The following is a 15,888-nucleotide window of genomic DNA, read 5'->3' as shown; positions in this document are numbered from 1 at the left end:
CATCGTGACAACCAAGCAAACTAACACATAAGCAAACAAAAAAACAAGCGGGGAAAAAGAGGCAAATAGAGAAAGAGAGGGAGGATAGAGAGAGAGGGTGAATAATACGGCAAGGGTGAAGTGGGGGAGAGGAAAACGAGAGGAAAATGGCAAATAATGTAATGCGGGAGATAAGGGTATGTGATGGGTACTTGGTATGTTGACTTTTGCGTAGACCTCCCCGGCAATGGCGCTAGAAATCCTTCTTGCTACCTCTTGAGCACTGCATCGGTTTTCCCTGAAGAGGAAGGGATGATGCAGCAAAGTAGCGTAAGTATTTCCCTCAGTTTATGAGAACCAAGGTATCAATCCAGTAGGAGGGTATGCGCGAGTCCCTCGTACCTGCACAAAACAAATAAATCCTCACAACCAACATGAATAGGGGTCGTCAATCCCTACACGGCCACTTACGAGAGTGAGATCTGATAGATATGATAAGATAATATTTTTGGTATTTTTGTGATAAAGATGCAAAGTAAAATAAAGGCAAAGGAAAAAAGCAAAGGAAATAACTAAGTAGTAGGAGATTAATATGATAAAGATAGACCCGGGGCCATAGGTTTCACTAGTGGCTTCTCTCGAGAGCATAAGTATTCTACGGTGGGTGAACAAATTACTGTTGAGCAATTGGCAGAATTGAGCATAGTTATGATAATATCTAGGTATGATCATGTATATAGGCATCACGTCCGAGACAAGTAGAGCGACTCCTGCCTGCATCTACTACTATTACTCCACTCATGGACCGCTATCCAGCATGCATCTAGAGTATTAAGTTAAAAACAGAGTAACGCCTTAAGCAAGATGACATGATGTAGAGGGATAAACTCATGCAATATGATGAAAACCCCATCTTGTTATTCTCGATGGCAACAATACAATACGTGCCTTGCTGCCCCTACTGTCACTGGGAAAGGACACCGCAAGATTGAACCCAAAGCTAAGCACTTCTCCCATTGCAAGAAAGATCAATCTAGTAGGCCAAACCAAACTGATAATTCGAAGAGACTTGCAAAGATAACCAATCATACATAAAAGAATTCAAAGAAGATTCAAATATTGTTCATAGATAGACTTTATCATAAACCAACAATTCATTTGTCTCAACAAACACACCGCAAAAAGAAGATTACATTGAATAGTTCTCCACAAGAGAGGGGGAGAACATTGTATTGAGATCCAAAATGAGAGAAGAAGCCTTCTAGCTAATAACTATGGACCCGTAGGTTTGAGGTAAACTACTCACACTTCATCGGAGGGGCTATGGTGTTGATGTAGAAGCCCTCCGTGATCGATGCCCCCTCTGGCGGAGCTCCGGAACAGGCCCCAAGATGAGATCTCGTGGATACAGAAAGTTGCGGTGGTGGAATTAGGTTTTTGGCTCTGTATCTGATCGTTTGGGAGTATGTAGGTATATATAGGAGGAAGGAGTACGTCCGTGGAGGAACAGGGGGCCCACGAGGGTGGAGGGCGCGCTTGGGGAGGGGGGGTAGTTGCGCCCCCCTACCTCATGGCCTCCTCTTTTGTGTCTTGACGTAGGGTCCAAGTCTCCCGGGTATTGTTCATTGAGAAAATCACGTCCCTGAAGGTTTCATTCCGTTTGGACTCTGTTTGATATTCCTTTTCTTCAAAACCCTCAAACAGGAAAAAAACGGCAATTCTGGGTTGGGCCTCCGGTTAATAGGTTAGTCCAAAAAATAATATAAAAGTGGATAATAAAGCCCAATAATGTCCAAAACAGTAGATAATATAGCATGGAGCAATCAAAAATTATAGATACGTTGGAGACGTATCACCTCGCGAGGGGCCAAGCCTCGCGAGGCGGACGACACAAGACCTCCTCAGGAGCGTTCTCATCGGGCTGGCTCGCGAGGGGCAGAGAGTTCAAGGCTAGGAAAACTCGCGAGGTTCCAGTAACGTGAGCCATGACGACCAAGGCCAGGCGGGCGCCAGCGCGCACAGTGTCCTTGTTTCCTCTTCGGTGCTAAGGAAGCAAGCGCAAGCGCGGAGTACCGAGGCGTCAAGCGAAGGTTTCCATATCAGTGCAATAAGACCAAGACCAAAAGGACGGAAAGATGGAGGTCACCGTGGAGCCCAAGACGGCGTCACCACCAGAGCCTTTGACAGGCGAAGACTGCTTTTGTCAGGATAAGCTGTACTAGCTGTCCCCTTTCAAATTGGCCGTTGTTGGCTCCCTTCCCGCTCAATATTTAGGGATAGGACCAGGGCCTCTATAAATAGGACTAGCCACCACTGTATCTAGGGAGAGGGGAGAGAGACCAGGACAACCACGAGCTCACCAAACACAAGAACACCTCTCCTCAGGAGGTTGTTCTTCCCCTTGTACTAATCATCCTCAGCCCAAGAGGCAATCCACCACACCACACTGGAGTAGGGTATTACACCACAACGGTGGCCTGAACCAGTATAAATCGTGTGTGTCCCTTGTGTTGTGAGTTTGTCGAGTTAGTTCGTAAGATCTTAGCCGAGGTAGGACGTGGATCGGTAGGGGGAGATCTTCGCGTGCACCCCAGTGTTCGAACCTTGAGGTTTTTGCCGGAACCCGTGATCCGACAGTGGTACCCAGACATTCTGAGTATATGTTCACTAACAGAACTATTCTCCTCCATTTTGCAATTGCAGAACTTATTGGAGACTTCATATCTCTCTGTCCGGGCATTTGCTTGAAATATTAACTTCAGCTCCTGGAACATCTCATATGCTCCATGACGTTCAAAACATCATTGAAGTCTCGGTTCTAAGCCGTAAAGCATGGCACACTGAACTATCGAGTACTCATCAGCTTTGCTCTGCCAGGTGTTCACAACATCTGGCGTTGCTCCTGCAGCGGGTTTGTAACCTAGCGGTGCTTCCAGGACGTAATTCTTCTGTGCAGCAATGAGGATAATACTCAAGTTACGGACCCAGTCCGTGTAGTTGCTACCATCATATTTCAACTTAGCTTTCTCTAGGAACACATTAAAATTCAACGGAGCAACAGCATGGGCCATCTATCTACAACAACATAGACATGCAAAATACTATCAGGTACTAAGTTCATGATAAATTAAAGTTCAATTAATCAAATTACTTAAGAACTCTCACTTAGATAGACATATCTCTAATCATCTAAGTGATCACGTGATCCATACCAACTAAACCATGTCCGATCATCACATGAGATGGAGTAGTTTTCAATGGTGAACATCACTATGTTGATCATATCTTCTATATAATTCACACTCGAACTTTCAGTCTCAGTGTTCCGAGGCCATATCTACATATGCTAGACTCGTCAAGTTTAACCTGAGTATTTTGCGTGTGCAAAACTGGCTTGCACCCGTTGCATGTGAACATATAGCTTATCACACCCAATCATCACGTGGTGTCTGGGCATGACGAACTGTAGCAACGGTGCATACTCAGGGAGAACACTTATACCTTGAAATTTAGTGAGAGATCATCTTATAATGCTACCACCGAACTAAGAAAAATAAGATGCATAAAGGATAAACATCACATGTAATCAATATAAGTGATATGATATGGCCATCATCATCTTGTGCATAAAGGATACCCATTGTTTCTATGGCCCTTAGAAGGCCCATTGTTTATATGGACCGTAGGAGGCCCATGGTGTTGGGGAACGCAGTAATTTCAAAAAAAATTCCTATGCACATGCAAGATCATGGTGATGCATAGCAACAAGAGGGGAGAGTTTTGTCCACGTACCCTCGTAGACTGTAAGCGGAAGCTTTATGACAATGCGGTTGATGTAGTCATACGTCTTCATGATCGACCGATCCTAGTACCGAAATTACGGCACCTTAGCGATCTGCACACGTTTGGCTTGGTGACGTCCCATGAACTCACGATCCAGCAGAGTGTCGAGGGAGAGTTTCGTCAGCACGACGGCGTGATGACGGTGATGATGATGCTACCGGAACAGGGCTTCACCTAAGCACCGCTACGATATGACCAAGGTGGATTATGGTGGAGGGGGGCACCGCACACGGCTAAGAGATCAATGATCAACGAGTGTGTCTATGGGGTGCCCCCTCCCCCGTATATAAAGGAGTGGAGGAGGGAGGAGGACCGTCCCTCTATGGCGCACCCTGGAGGAGTCCTACTCCCTCCGGGAGTAGGATCCCCCCTTTCCCTAGTTGGACTAGGAGAGAAGGAAGGGGGAGAGAGGTTGGAAGGAAAGGGGGCACCCCTCCCCCCTTCCTAGTCCAATTCGGATCAGAGGGGGAGGGGGCGCGCGGCCTGCCCTGGCTGCCTCTCTCTCCACTAAAGCCCATTAGGGCCCATATACTCCTCAGGGGGTTCTAGTAACCCCCCAGTACTCCGGTATATGCCCGAACTCACTCGGAACCTTTCCGATGTCCAAACATAGGCTTCCAATATATCGATCTTTATGTCTCAACCATTTCGAGACTCGTCATCATGCCCATGATCACATCCGGGACTCCGAACAACCTTCGGTTCATCAAAACACATAAACTCATAATACCGATCGTCACTGAATGTTAAGCGTGCGGACCCTACGGGTTCGAGAACTATGTAGACATGACCGAGACACATCTCCGGTCAATAATCAATAGCGGAACCTGGATGTTCATATTGGATCCCACATATTCTACGAAGATCTTTATCAGTCAAACCGCATAATGATATATGTTGTTCCCTTTGTCATCGGTATGTTACTTGCCCGAGATTCGATCGTCGGTATATCAATACCTAGTTCAATCTCATTACCGGCAATTCTCTTTACTCGTTCAGTAATGCATCATCCCGCAACTAACTCATTAGTCACATTGCTTGCAAGGCTTATATTTATGTGCATTACCGAGAGGGCCCAGAGATACCTCTCCGACAATCGGAGTGACAAATCCTAATCTCGATCTATGCCAACTCAACAAACACCATCGGAGACACCTGTAGAGCACCTTTTAATCACCCAGTTACGTTGTGATGTTTGGTAGCACACAAAGTGTTCCTCTAGTATTCGGGAGTTGCATGATCTCATAGTCATAGGAACATGTATAAGTTATGGGGAAAGCAATAGCAACAAAATAAATGATCATCGTGCTAATCTAACGGATGGGTCAAGTCAATCACATCATTCTCTAATGACGTAATCCCGTTAATAAAATGACAACTCATGTCTATGGTTAGGAAACATAACCATCATTGATTCAATGAGCTAGTCAAGTAGAGGCATACTAGTGACATTCTGTTTGTCTATGTATTCACACATGTACTAAGTTTCCGGTTAATGCAATTCTAGAATGAATAATAAACATTTATCATGATATAAGGAAATATAAATAACAACTTTATTATTGCCTCTAGGGCATATTTCCTTTAGTAGGGCGCACCCTCCACCCTCGTGGACGGCTCGGGACTCTTCTGGCCCAACTCTTTTACTTCGAGGGCTTCTTTTGGTCCATAAAAATCATCAGAAATTGGCACGTCAATTGGACTCCGTTTGGTATTACTTTTCTGTAAACCTCAAAAACAAGGAAAAAAACAAAAACTGGCACTGGGCTCTAGGTTAATAGGTTAGTCCCAAAAATCATATAAAATAGCATATAAATGCATATAAAACATCCTAGATGGATAATATAATAGCATGGAACAATCAAAAATTATAGATACGTTGGAGACGTATCAAGCATCCCCAAGCTTAATTCCTGCTCGTCCTTGAGTAGGTAAATGATAAAAACAGAATTTTTGATGTGGAATGCTACCTAGCATAATTTCAATGTAATTTTCTTTATTGTGGCATGAATGTTCAGATCCGGAAGATTCAAGACAAAAGTTTAATATTGACATAAAAATAATAATACTTCAAGCATACTAACAAAGTAATTATGTCCTCTCAAAATAACATGGCCAAAGAAAGTTCATCCCTACAAAATCATATAGTTTGGTCATGCTCCATCTTCGTCACACAAAATACTCAAATCATGCACAACCCCGATGACAAGCCAAGCAATTGTTTCATACTTTAGTATTATCAAACTTTTTTAACTTTCACGCAATACATGAGCGTGAGCCATGGACATAGCACTATAGGTGGAATAGAATGGTGGTTGTGGAGAAGACAAGAAGGAGGAAGATGGTCTCATGTCAACTAGGTGTATCAATGGGCTATGGAGATGCCCATCAATAGATATCAATGTGAGTGAGTAGGGATTGCCATGCAACGGATGCACTAGAGCTATAAATGTATGAAAGCTCAACAAGAAAACTAAGTGCGTGTGCATCCAACTTGCTTGCTCATGAAGACCTAGGGCATTTGAGGAAGCCCATCATTGGAATATACAAGCCAGGTTCTATAATGAAAAATTCCCACTAGTATATGAAAGTGACAACATAGGAGACTCTCTATCATGAAGATCATGGTGCTACTTTGAAGCACAACTGTGGTAAAAGGATAGTAGCATTGCCCCTTCTCTCTTTTTCTCTCTTTTTTTTGTTTTTTTTTGTTTTTTGGGCCTTCTCTTTTTTTGGCCTTTCTCTTTTTTTTCTCACATGGGACAATGCTCTAATAATGAAGATCATCACACTTTGATTTACTTACAACTCAAAGATTACAACTCGATACTTAGAACAAAAAATATGACTCTATATGTGTGCCTCCGGCAGCGTACCGGGATGTGCAATGAATCAAGAGTGACATGTATGAAAAAATTATGAACGGTGACTTTGCCACAAATACGATGTCAACTACATGATCATGCATGGCAATATGACAATGATGGAGTGTGTCATAATAAATGGAATGGTGGAAGGTTGCATGGCAATATGTCTCGAAATGGCTATGGAAATGTCATAATAGGTAGGTATGGTGGCTGTTTTGAGGAAGGTAAATGGTGGTTTTATGATACTGGTGAAAGTTGTGCGGTACTAGAGAGGCTAGCAACGGTGGAAGGGTGAGAGTGCGTATAATCCATGGACTCAACATTAGTCATAGAGAACTCACATACTTATTGCAAAAATCTACAAGTCATCAAAAACCAAGCACTACGCGCATGCTCCTAGGGGGATAGATTGGTAGGAAAAGACCATCGCTCGTCCCCGACCGCCACTCATAAGGTAGACAATCAAAGAAATACCTCATGCTTCAAATTTGTTACACAAAGGTTACCATACGTGCATGCTACGGGACTTGCAAACCTCAACACAAGTATTTCTCAAATTCACAACTACTCAACTAGCATGACTCTAATATTACCATCCTCATGTCTCAAAACAAACATCAAGTATCAAACATCACATAGTATTCAATGCACTTTATATGAAAGTTTTTATTATATCCATTTTGGATGCCCATCATATTAGGACTAAATTCATAACCAAAGCAAATTACCATGCTGTTTAAGACTCTCAAAATAATATAAGTGAAGCACTACAGCAAACGACAAACTACTCCAAAAGATATAAGTGAAGATCAATGAGTAGTTGAATAATTATGCAACTATGTGAAGACTCTCTAACATTTAAGAATTTCAGATCTTGGTATTTTATTCAAACAGCAAGCAAAACAAAACAAAATAAAATGACACTCCAAGCAAAACACATATCATGTGGTGAATAAAAATATAGCCTCAAGTAAAGTTACAAATGAACGAAGACGAAAGAGGGGATGCCATCCGGGGCATCCCCAAGCTTAGGCTCTTGGTTGTCCTTGAATATTACCTCGGGGTACCTTTGGCATCCCCAAGCTTAGGCTCTTGCCGCTCCTAAATCCATAGTCCATCTAATCTTTACCCAAAACTTGAAAACTTCACAACACAAAACTTAATAGAAAACTTGTAAGCTCCGTTAGTATAAGAAAATAAATCACCACTTAGGTACTATTGTGAACTCATTCTAAATTCATATTGGTGTAATATCTACTATATTCCAACTTCACTATGGTTCGTACCCTTCGATACTACTCATAGATTCATCAAAATAAGCAAACAACACAATGAAAACAGATATGTCAAAAACAGAACAGTCTGTAGTAATCTGGAGGTTTAGAATACTTCTGTAACTCCAAAAATTCTTAAAAATTAGGAAGACCAGGAAAATTTGTGTAATGATCTACTGCAGTTAGAAATGGTATTTTATCGCTCTCTGGTAAAACATGAAAATTATTTTCGTGAGTGCATACTTCTTGTTTTTATCAGCAAGATCAAACAACAATCACCCAAGAAGATCCTAAAGGCTTTACTTGGCACAAACACTAATTAAAACATAAAAAACACAATCATAACAGAGGCTAGATAAATTATTTATTACTAAACAGGAACAAAAAGTAAAGAACAAAATAAAATTGGGTTTGCTCCCAACAAGCGCTATCGTTTAACGCCCCTAGCTGGGCATGATGATTTCAATGATGCTCACATAAAAGCTAACAATTGAAACATAGAGCATCATGAAGAATATGACTAGAACATTTAAGTCTAACCCACTTCCTATGCATAGGGATTTTGTGAGCAAACAATTTATGGGAACAAGAATCAACTTGCATAGGAAGGTAAAACAAGCATATAGCTTCAAGATTTTCAACACATAGAGAGGAAACTTGATATTATTGCAACTCCTACAAGCATATATTCCTCCCTCATAATAATTTTCAGTAGCATCTTGAATGAATTCAACAATATAACCATCATATAAAGCATTCTTTTCATGATCCCCAAGCATATAAATTTTATTACTCCCCACATAAGCGAATTTCTTCTCATGAATAATAGTGGGAGCAAACTCAACAAAATAATTACCACGTGAGGCATAATCCAATTGAAAACTAAAATCATGATGACAAGTTTCATGGCTATCATTATTATTAATAGCATACAAGTCATCACAATAATCATCATAGATAGCAACTTTATTCTCATAATCAATTGGAACCTCTTCCGAAATAGTGGAATCATTACTAAATAAAGTCATGAACTCTCCAATTCCACTTTTATAATTATCACAATAAGATTCAACATCCTCCAAAATAGTGGGATCATCACTTCCTAAAGTCTTCCAAACCCACATTCATCAATATAATCATCATAAATAGGAGGCATGCTATCATCATAATACATTTGCTCATCAAAACTTGGGAGACAAAAAATATCATCTTCATCAAACATAGCTTCCCCAAGCTTGTGGCTTTGCATATCATTAGCATCATGGATATTCAAGGAATTCATACTAACAACATTGCAATCATGCTCATCATCCAAAGATTTAGTGCCAAACATTTTAATGCATTCTTCTTCTAGCACTTGAGCACAATTATTGGAATCCTTATTTCACAGAAGACATTGAAAAGATGAAGCATATGAGGCATCCTTAATTCCATTTTATGTAGTTTTCTTTTATAGACTAAACTAGTGATAAAGCAAGAAACTAAAAGATTTGATTGCAAGATCTAAAGATATACCTTCAAGCGCTAACCTCCCCGGCAATGGCGCCAGAAAAGAGCTTGATGTCTACTACACAACCTTCTTCTTGTAGACGTTGTTGGGCCTCCAAGTGCAGAGATTTGTAGGACAGTAGCAAATTTCCCTCAAGTGGATGACCTAAGGTTTATCAATCCGTGGGAGGCGTAGGATGAAGATGGTCTCTCTCGAACAACCCTGCAACCAAATAGCAAAGAGTCTTTTGTGTAGCCAACACACCCAATACAATGGTAAATTGTATAAGTGCACTAGTTTGGCGAAGAGTTGGTGATACAAGTGCAATATGGATGGTAGATATAGGTTTTTGTAATCTGAAAATATAAAAATAGCAATGTAACTAATGATAAAAGTGAGCGAAAACGGTATTGCAATGCGTTGAAACAAGGCCTATGGTTCATACTTTCACTAGTGCAAGTTCTCTTAACAATAATAACTGTCGGCGTTCTGGGAACGGGGGTCCCCAGACTTGCCTGCCTGCGGCCTGCGGCGTGGCTTAAAGGGGGGCCCAGCGCGGCCCATCTTCACCAACACAAATCCAAGACCCTCGCGAGGGGCCAAGCCTCGCGGGGTGGATGACGCGGAGCTTCCTCAGGCGCGGCCTCGTCAGGCTGGCTCACGAGGAGGCGGAGAGATCAAGGCGGGGTACCTCACGAGGTGCCCGTGATGCAAGCCATGACGACCGGGGGCGCCAGGCGGGTGCCAGCCCGCGCAGCGTCCTCCCTTCCTCTTTGGTGCAAAGGGGGCAAGCGCAGCCGCGGAGTACCGAGACATCAGGCAAAGGTTGCCATTTCGGTGCAACGAGACCAAGACCAGGAGGACTACGAGACGGAGGTCACCATGGAGCCCAAGACGGCGTCATCACCAGAGATTTGCGCAGGCGAAGACCACTTTTGTCAGGATAGTTGATACTAGCTGGCCCCCTTCAAATTAGCCCGCCATTGTTGGCTCCCTTCCCGCTCGATATTTGGGAAGAGGACCAGGGCCTCTATAAATAGGACCAGCCACCCACAGGCAGAAAAAAGACAGAAAGAGAGAGAGGCTAGAGGCTGGGGAAGAAAGAGCTGGCCAGAGAGTTGGAAAGATAGAGAAGGTCAGGTAGAGAGAGAGAGAGGGGTGATTGAGCTCCTCCCAGCAGTTCATCACCCCAGCCAAGAGCAGACCCTCGCGAGGCTGTTCTTCCTTGTATTGTTCATCATCATTGCCCCAAGAGGCAATCCACCACACCACACACCGGAGTAGGGTATTACACCACAACGATGGCCCGAACCAGTATAAACCCTGTGTCTCTTGTGTTGTTCTTTCCTTAGTTTAGATCCTAGTAAGGCGGAGGAGTGCAGGTAGGTAGGAGGCGAAATCTCCGCGCGCACCCCAGTGTTCGAACCTCAAGGGTCTGCCGGAACTCGAAATCCGACATTTGGCGCGCCAGGTAGGGGTGCGTCGGAATCCACCTTCTACCGCTTCATGCCCCGTCGCGTCGTCATCACCATGTCCGGCGACCAGGCGGGCAACCCAGATCCGTGGGCAGCGTGGCCCGCCCGCGCAGAGCCGCTTGCCTCGGGCGACCCCGTGCCCCAGGCAGCTCGCGGTCCGCAGGGCGCTGCGGGCCGCGGGCGACGCGGATAGGCTCCGACAGCTCTCACACCGCGGCAGGTGCGGTCGGTAGCAAGGGCCTCCAATCACGCCACAACCACGACACCGTACACCCGCAGGGAGCAGGCGAACTCGAGGGCCGCGCTCACAGTGGCCCGAGAGTTGCTGTAGTGTAGGCTGCTGGAGAGCGGCCACGACGTGCTGCTGGAGCGAGTGGCAGAGCTTCTGGGCTTCGCCACCTCGAGGGCTCACCCCTTCTCCACCCAGCTCCCATCTCAGGCCCAGGGCGGCCCGCGCGGGGGCTCTGGGCTCGCCCGCGGGCTCCAAGGCTACTCCAACGCCAGCGAAGCTGTCAGCGCTGGACCGGCGGCGGCGCTGCCCCCGCCCCCGGTCCGCGAAGAAGAAGGACTCGACGCGACCCGCGACCCCAGTGGACAGCCGCGCTGCCACCCCACGGTGGGCGCGCCAGGCAGGACCGCGTGGCATACGGGGCATTACGGCGTGGCATTCGGGATGACGGCGCCGGAGGAATACGTGCCCCTCATGGTGGACCGAGGACACCCACACGAGAGTGGACAAGGCTTGCTCCTCAGCCCAAGCTGGGGGGGGCGAGGCACCAGAAGCTGAGCCTTTCCGGGAGCCCCGGGACGGTCCCACTGGCCACGATGGCGCCAACGATTATCAGGTACCGCTAATTTTTCAGGAGCAGGCATACGCTAACCATGGATCATAGGAGGTGCAGGTCGCCACAGCTAGCAGCTGCCCCGCTCCCACGGTCTCCTGCCCCTCGAGAAGAGGGCGCAGGGGGCTGCTGGAGAGGGGCCGGGATCCGACATCACCACCGCGGCATTCGGAGCAAGGTGCTCTCAGGAGGTAGGCCCTCCGCTGGGGAGGTGCCTCAGGGCCTGCCCCCAGCGGAGGACCCGTGGTCGTCGGGGGAACCGCTGGCGACTGCTCTACCCCATCGGCGGCGTCCTGGTTTCCGGTCGTCGTTGATGGCACTAGAGTGTGGCGCAAGGCGGGGCCCTCATCTGGCGATATGAAGCAAGGCCAGTACCTGTGAAGAAGGCCCAGTGCCTATGAAGCTCGCTGCCCCGTGACACTCTCACGTAATAATGAGTGGGGCTGTACACGCCCCGGAGTCTCAGGGGTGCCGGCCTCAGGCCCTGGGGCTCCCTCCCATGCCCAGTGGCAGTACTTAGCTCCGCGCTGGTGAGAAGACGTCCAAGACTAGACTAGGTGCTGGACGCGGCCTTTTGTTTGCTTTCGTCGCTTTTCCCTTTGGTTGCCGTTTTCCCCCGCTGGATTCAAGTTGGATTCGAATTTGAGATTTGCGTGTGTTCGGGGAAGGGGTGCTTAGTCTCGTTCGAGCAATTTCTCGCGTTTTGGTTACCGCATCGCCTCAGCTTCCTCCCCTCGCGAGCCCCTCGCGAGCCGGGTCAGGCCAAGCTTGCGCGCAGCCCAGACTGCCGCCGACGTGACCTCTCAGGAGGATGTTTTACTGCAGATCCTACGAACCCAATCAGGGAACACCCGAAGCACCACAACCCCCCGCGGGCTGCCTCAGGGCCAGCACAGGACAAAGGTAAACTAGCCGACCAGTGTGTCGCTTGAGCCAACCACTTGGCGCGGGCGCATGGGCAATGTAGCGTCTACCAATACGATTAACACAAGTTTTACATAAGGGGCTCCCCCTCCAAAATGCTCTCACTACAATCAGGCCAAAACCTGAGTTCTATTCATGCAGGGTAAGGAAGTATGAGCGATGCGCAATCAGTCGGATGAATCCCCCAATGCGTTCTCAAGAGCACCACCCGAGCCGTTACTGGCGTCGCTGAACTCGCCATCGCTGTCGCGTTGCCGCCAGTGGCGTCAGGGCCATTCACCACGCCGCCCTCATCGGCCGCCACGGTCGCGTCGTCGTTGTCTGAAGCGAAGGACCTGATGAGAGCGTCCACATTGTCCTCCACCCAGTGCGCTAGGTCGCCTCGGACGGCCTAGGGGACTGGGGCGATGGCGGCGTCAAAATCAAAGTGGGGATCCATCTTCTGGAGGTGGCCGAAGACACTATAAAAGGCGCGCCCAAGCAGGCCGCGGCTCCTCTCCTCCACCAACCTGTCAGCCCTGACCGACCGCACCTCCAGCTGCGTCACCACGTCAGTGAAGAACTGAAGATTTCCAGCATAGTTGACTGCGTGCGGCTCGCCAACAGCCGCCTCGCAGATATTGCCCAAGGCTGCGTTGGCTCTCTCCCGGAGCGTGGCAAGCATGGGGCCGTGCTCATGCTCCAGGATCCGTCGCTGACGGATCTCGTCCGCGTTCTGGCCCGCGACGACATCAGCCTCCTCCACCCGCTGGCGGAGAAGGAGCACCTCGGCCTGGGAAGCGGTTAACTCACCTTGCGCCACCTCAAGAGCGGCCCGGAAAGCGTCGGCCCGCCGCATCGCCTCCTCTAGCTTGGCCCTCAAGGCAGCAGTTCTGCCTTCAGCTTCGGCCTGGATCAACCCCAGCTTCTCGTCGAACTTGTGCTCGAGGTTCAAATGCGCCATCGCCACTCGACATCCGACCTCCTCCAGGACGCGGGCTTCCCGTGCGGCAACATCATCCTCCGCCTGCGTCACCAAGCGCTCCCTCGTCTCCAGACGCTCATACTCACGGGTGCGTTCGGCGGCTTCCAGCGTCAGCGCCTCCTCGCGCTTCTGGAGCTCTGCTGAGTCGCTGGAGGCCACCTTCATCGACGCGAGAGCTGCCTCGCGCAGCTCCGCCTGCTCCTCCAGTGAGTGGCACCAGGCCAGGAGCTCCCGAGCCTGCTCCTCCGCCACCGTTCGCCGCCGGTCAGCTTCCCGAGCCTCCTCAGCAGCCCAAGATCGGGCCTCCCCAGAGGCCACCAGCGACGCCTTGGCCTCTGCATCGTCAAGATCGCGCTGGCGGCGCGCAAGGGCGATGGCGTCCTCCAGCTCGCGCCTCTCTGCAGCCAGGCGCAGGCCCTCGGCCTCAAGGCACGCATCTTCATCGGCAAGCTCCTCTCCAAGCAGGCTTACCGCGTCAGCCGCCCTTCGAAGGAATCCTTGGCGGAGAGCGCGACGCTCCCGAGCATGCTCGAGCACGTCCTCCACACCATCATCTGCCCCAAGCAAGCGCCGGGGGCCGCGAGTCAGCACTCCCCCTCCGGGCTGGGGGCTGGGGGCTGGCACCCTCGCGACGGCCGGACACGCCGCGTCAGAAGCCCAGCCGGGGGCCAGCCCGTCCCCAGGTGAAGAGCGCAGGAAGCGCCTCAGCCAATCATAGTCCACGACCAGGCGAGAAACCCACGGCAGGCCGGCTATGCCACGAGAAGGCCCGCGAAGGATCGCGAGGTGCGTAGGGCCACGATACGCCTCGGGACGGTTCGCCTCGTCAGTCGCCCTCACCACAAGGGCTCCACTGCTTGGAGCGCTTGAGGACGATGGAGGGGGCGAAGCCAAGAGGGACGGCTCCTCAGCCGTCTCCGCAAGCTCGGCTGGAAGGGGCCTGCGGGGCAAGAGTCAGTAAGAGCAACAGAAGGATCGGGAGCTGGGAAAGGAGAAGGCTTACTCATCAGTGGCGAAGTACTTCCTACGCTTCAGCAGGCGACAAGGGTAATCGTCTCTCAGGGCCTCCCTTCTCTTCCGGAGGGCCTGAAAGTCCACGCGGAAGCGGCCTAAGAGCCGGGCGCATGGATCAACCTGCGACGAAGATGGAGCGTCAAGGCGATCTGCGTCAGGGGCGCCTGCCTGGCGTGCGCCGCCAATCACCTCGCCAAGAGAATCCGTCGGAGCCTCGGTGGCCTCGGTCGAAGGTGCAGAGGGCAGCTGCTTGTCACCCTCAGCCTCGGCGGCACGGGCCCCGATAACTGCTTCCTCACGAGCCTCGCCCGGTGTTGTCACCCCGCCGGGAGCCCCCTCGGCCTCTGGCGCCTCTTGCCTCCTGCTCCGCCACTTGAGGAAGAGTCGCCTGGGCCGACTAGAAGGGCAGTCAGCACCACTGGGTTCTCACGAGGCCCCTGAAGGCCGGCGGGGCGCGACCCCCACTCATCGAAGATAGGCATCTGCCTCACCAAATCGCCCCCGCTCTAGCAGAGGTACAGCAAGGCCCCTCCCTGCTGGATACTGCCAGGGTTGGGGTCCCCCATCAGGGTCAAGAGCGCCGCCCTCAGCACGTCAGGCGTCAGGTCCTCTTCCTGGAGCCTCATACGATCATCGCGCCTGCTGAAGGCCCACATCCGGCGGGAGTGGCGCTGGACAGAAGCAACGCGGCGCAGCAGGAACTCCTTCACCACCTTGGGCGGTGTCGCGCCAAGCAACCTCAAGAACGCGAAGCGGTGCTAGACGAAGGCGAGCCGGGGGCTCTCAAGCGTCTCCTGGCCCCAGCCTGAATTGGGGACAGCAGGCGAAGTTGGCTCCGACAGCAGGGGGCTGGGCACCCCAGCATCCACATATAGCCACAACGCGGGCGGAGGGATCTTGAAGTCAATCCCAAAGGCCACCGTCTCAGGCACGGCAACGAAGCTCACACACGCCCAGCGTTGGGTAGGGTCAACAAGGCGCAGCGAGAAGAAGTGGCGCAGCAAGGCAACCGAAGGAAGGATGCCCATCATAGCCTCGCAAGCAAAGGTGAAGACCGAAAGGAGAACGATGGATTCAGGACCCAGATGCATCATGTGGATCTGATAATGGGAGAGCACGGCATTGAAGAAATCAGAAAAGGGAGGAACCAGACCCGCCCACAGGGCGTCGGCAAAATACGGGACCTCGGTGGCTATCCTGCTGATGGAGAAGTGGGA

This window comes from Triticum dicoccoides, chromosome 6A, assembly GCF_002162155.2.
Source record: "Triticum dicoccoides isolate Atlit2015 ecotype Zavitan chromosome 6A, WEW_v2.0, whole genome shotgun sequence".
Classification (NCBI taxonomy): domain Eukaryota; kingdom Viridiplantae; phylum Streptophyta; class Magnoliopsida; order Poales; family Poaceae; genus Triticum; species Triticum dicoccoides.
The sequence above is the reverse complement of the archived record's forward strand: the minus strand, read 5'-3'. Positions refer to the sequence as shown.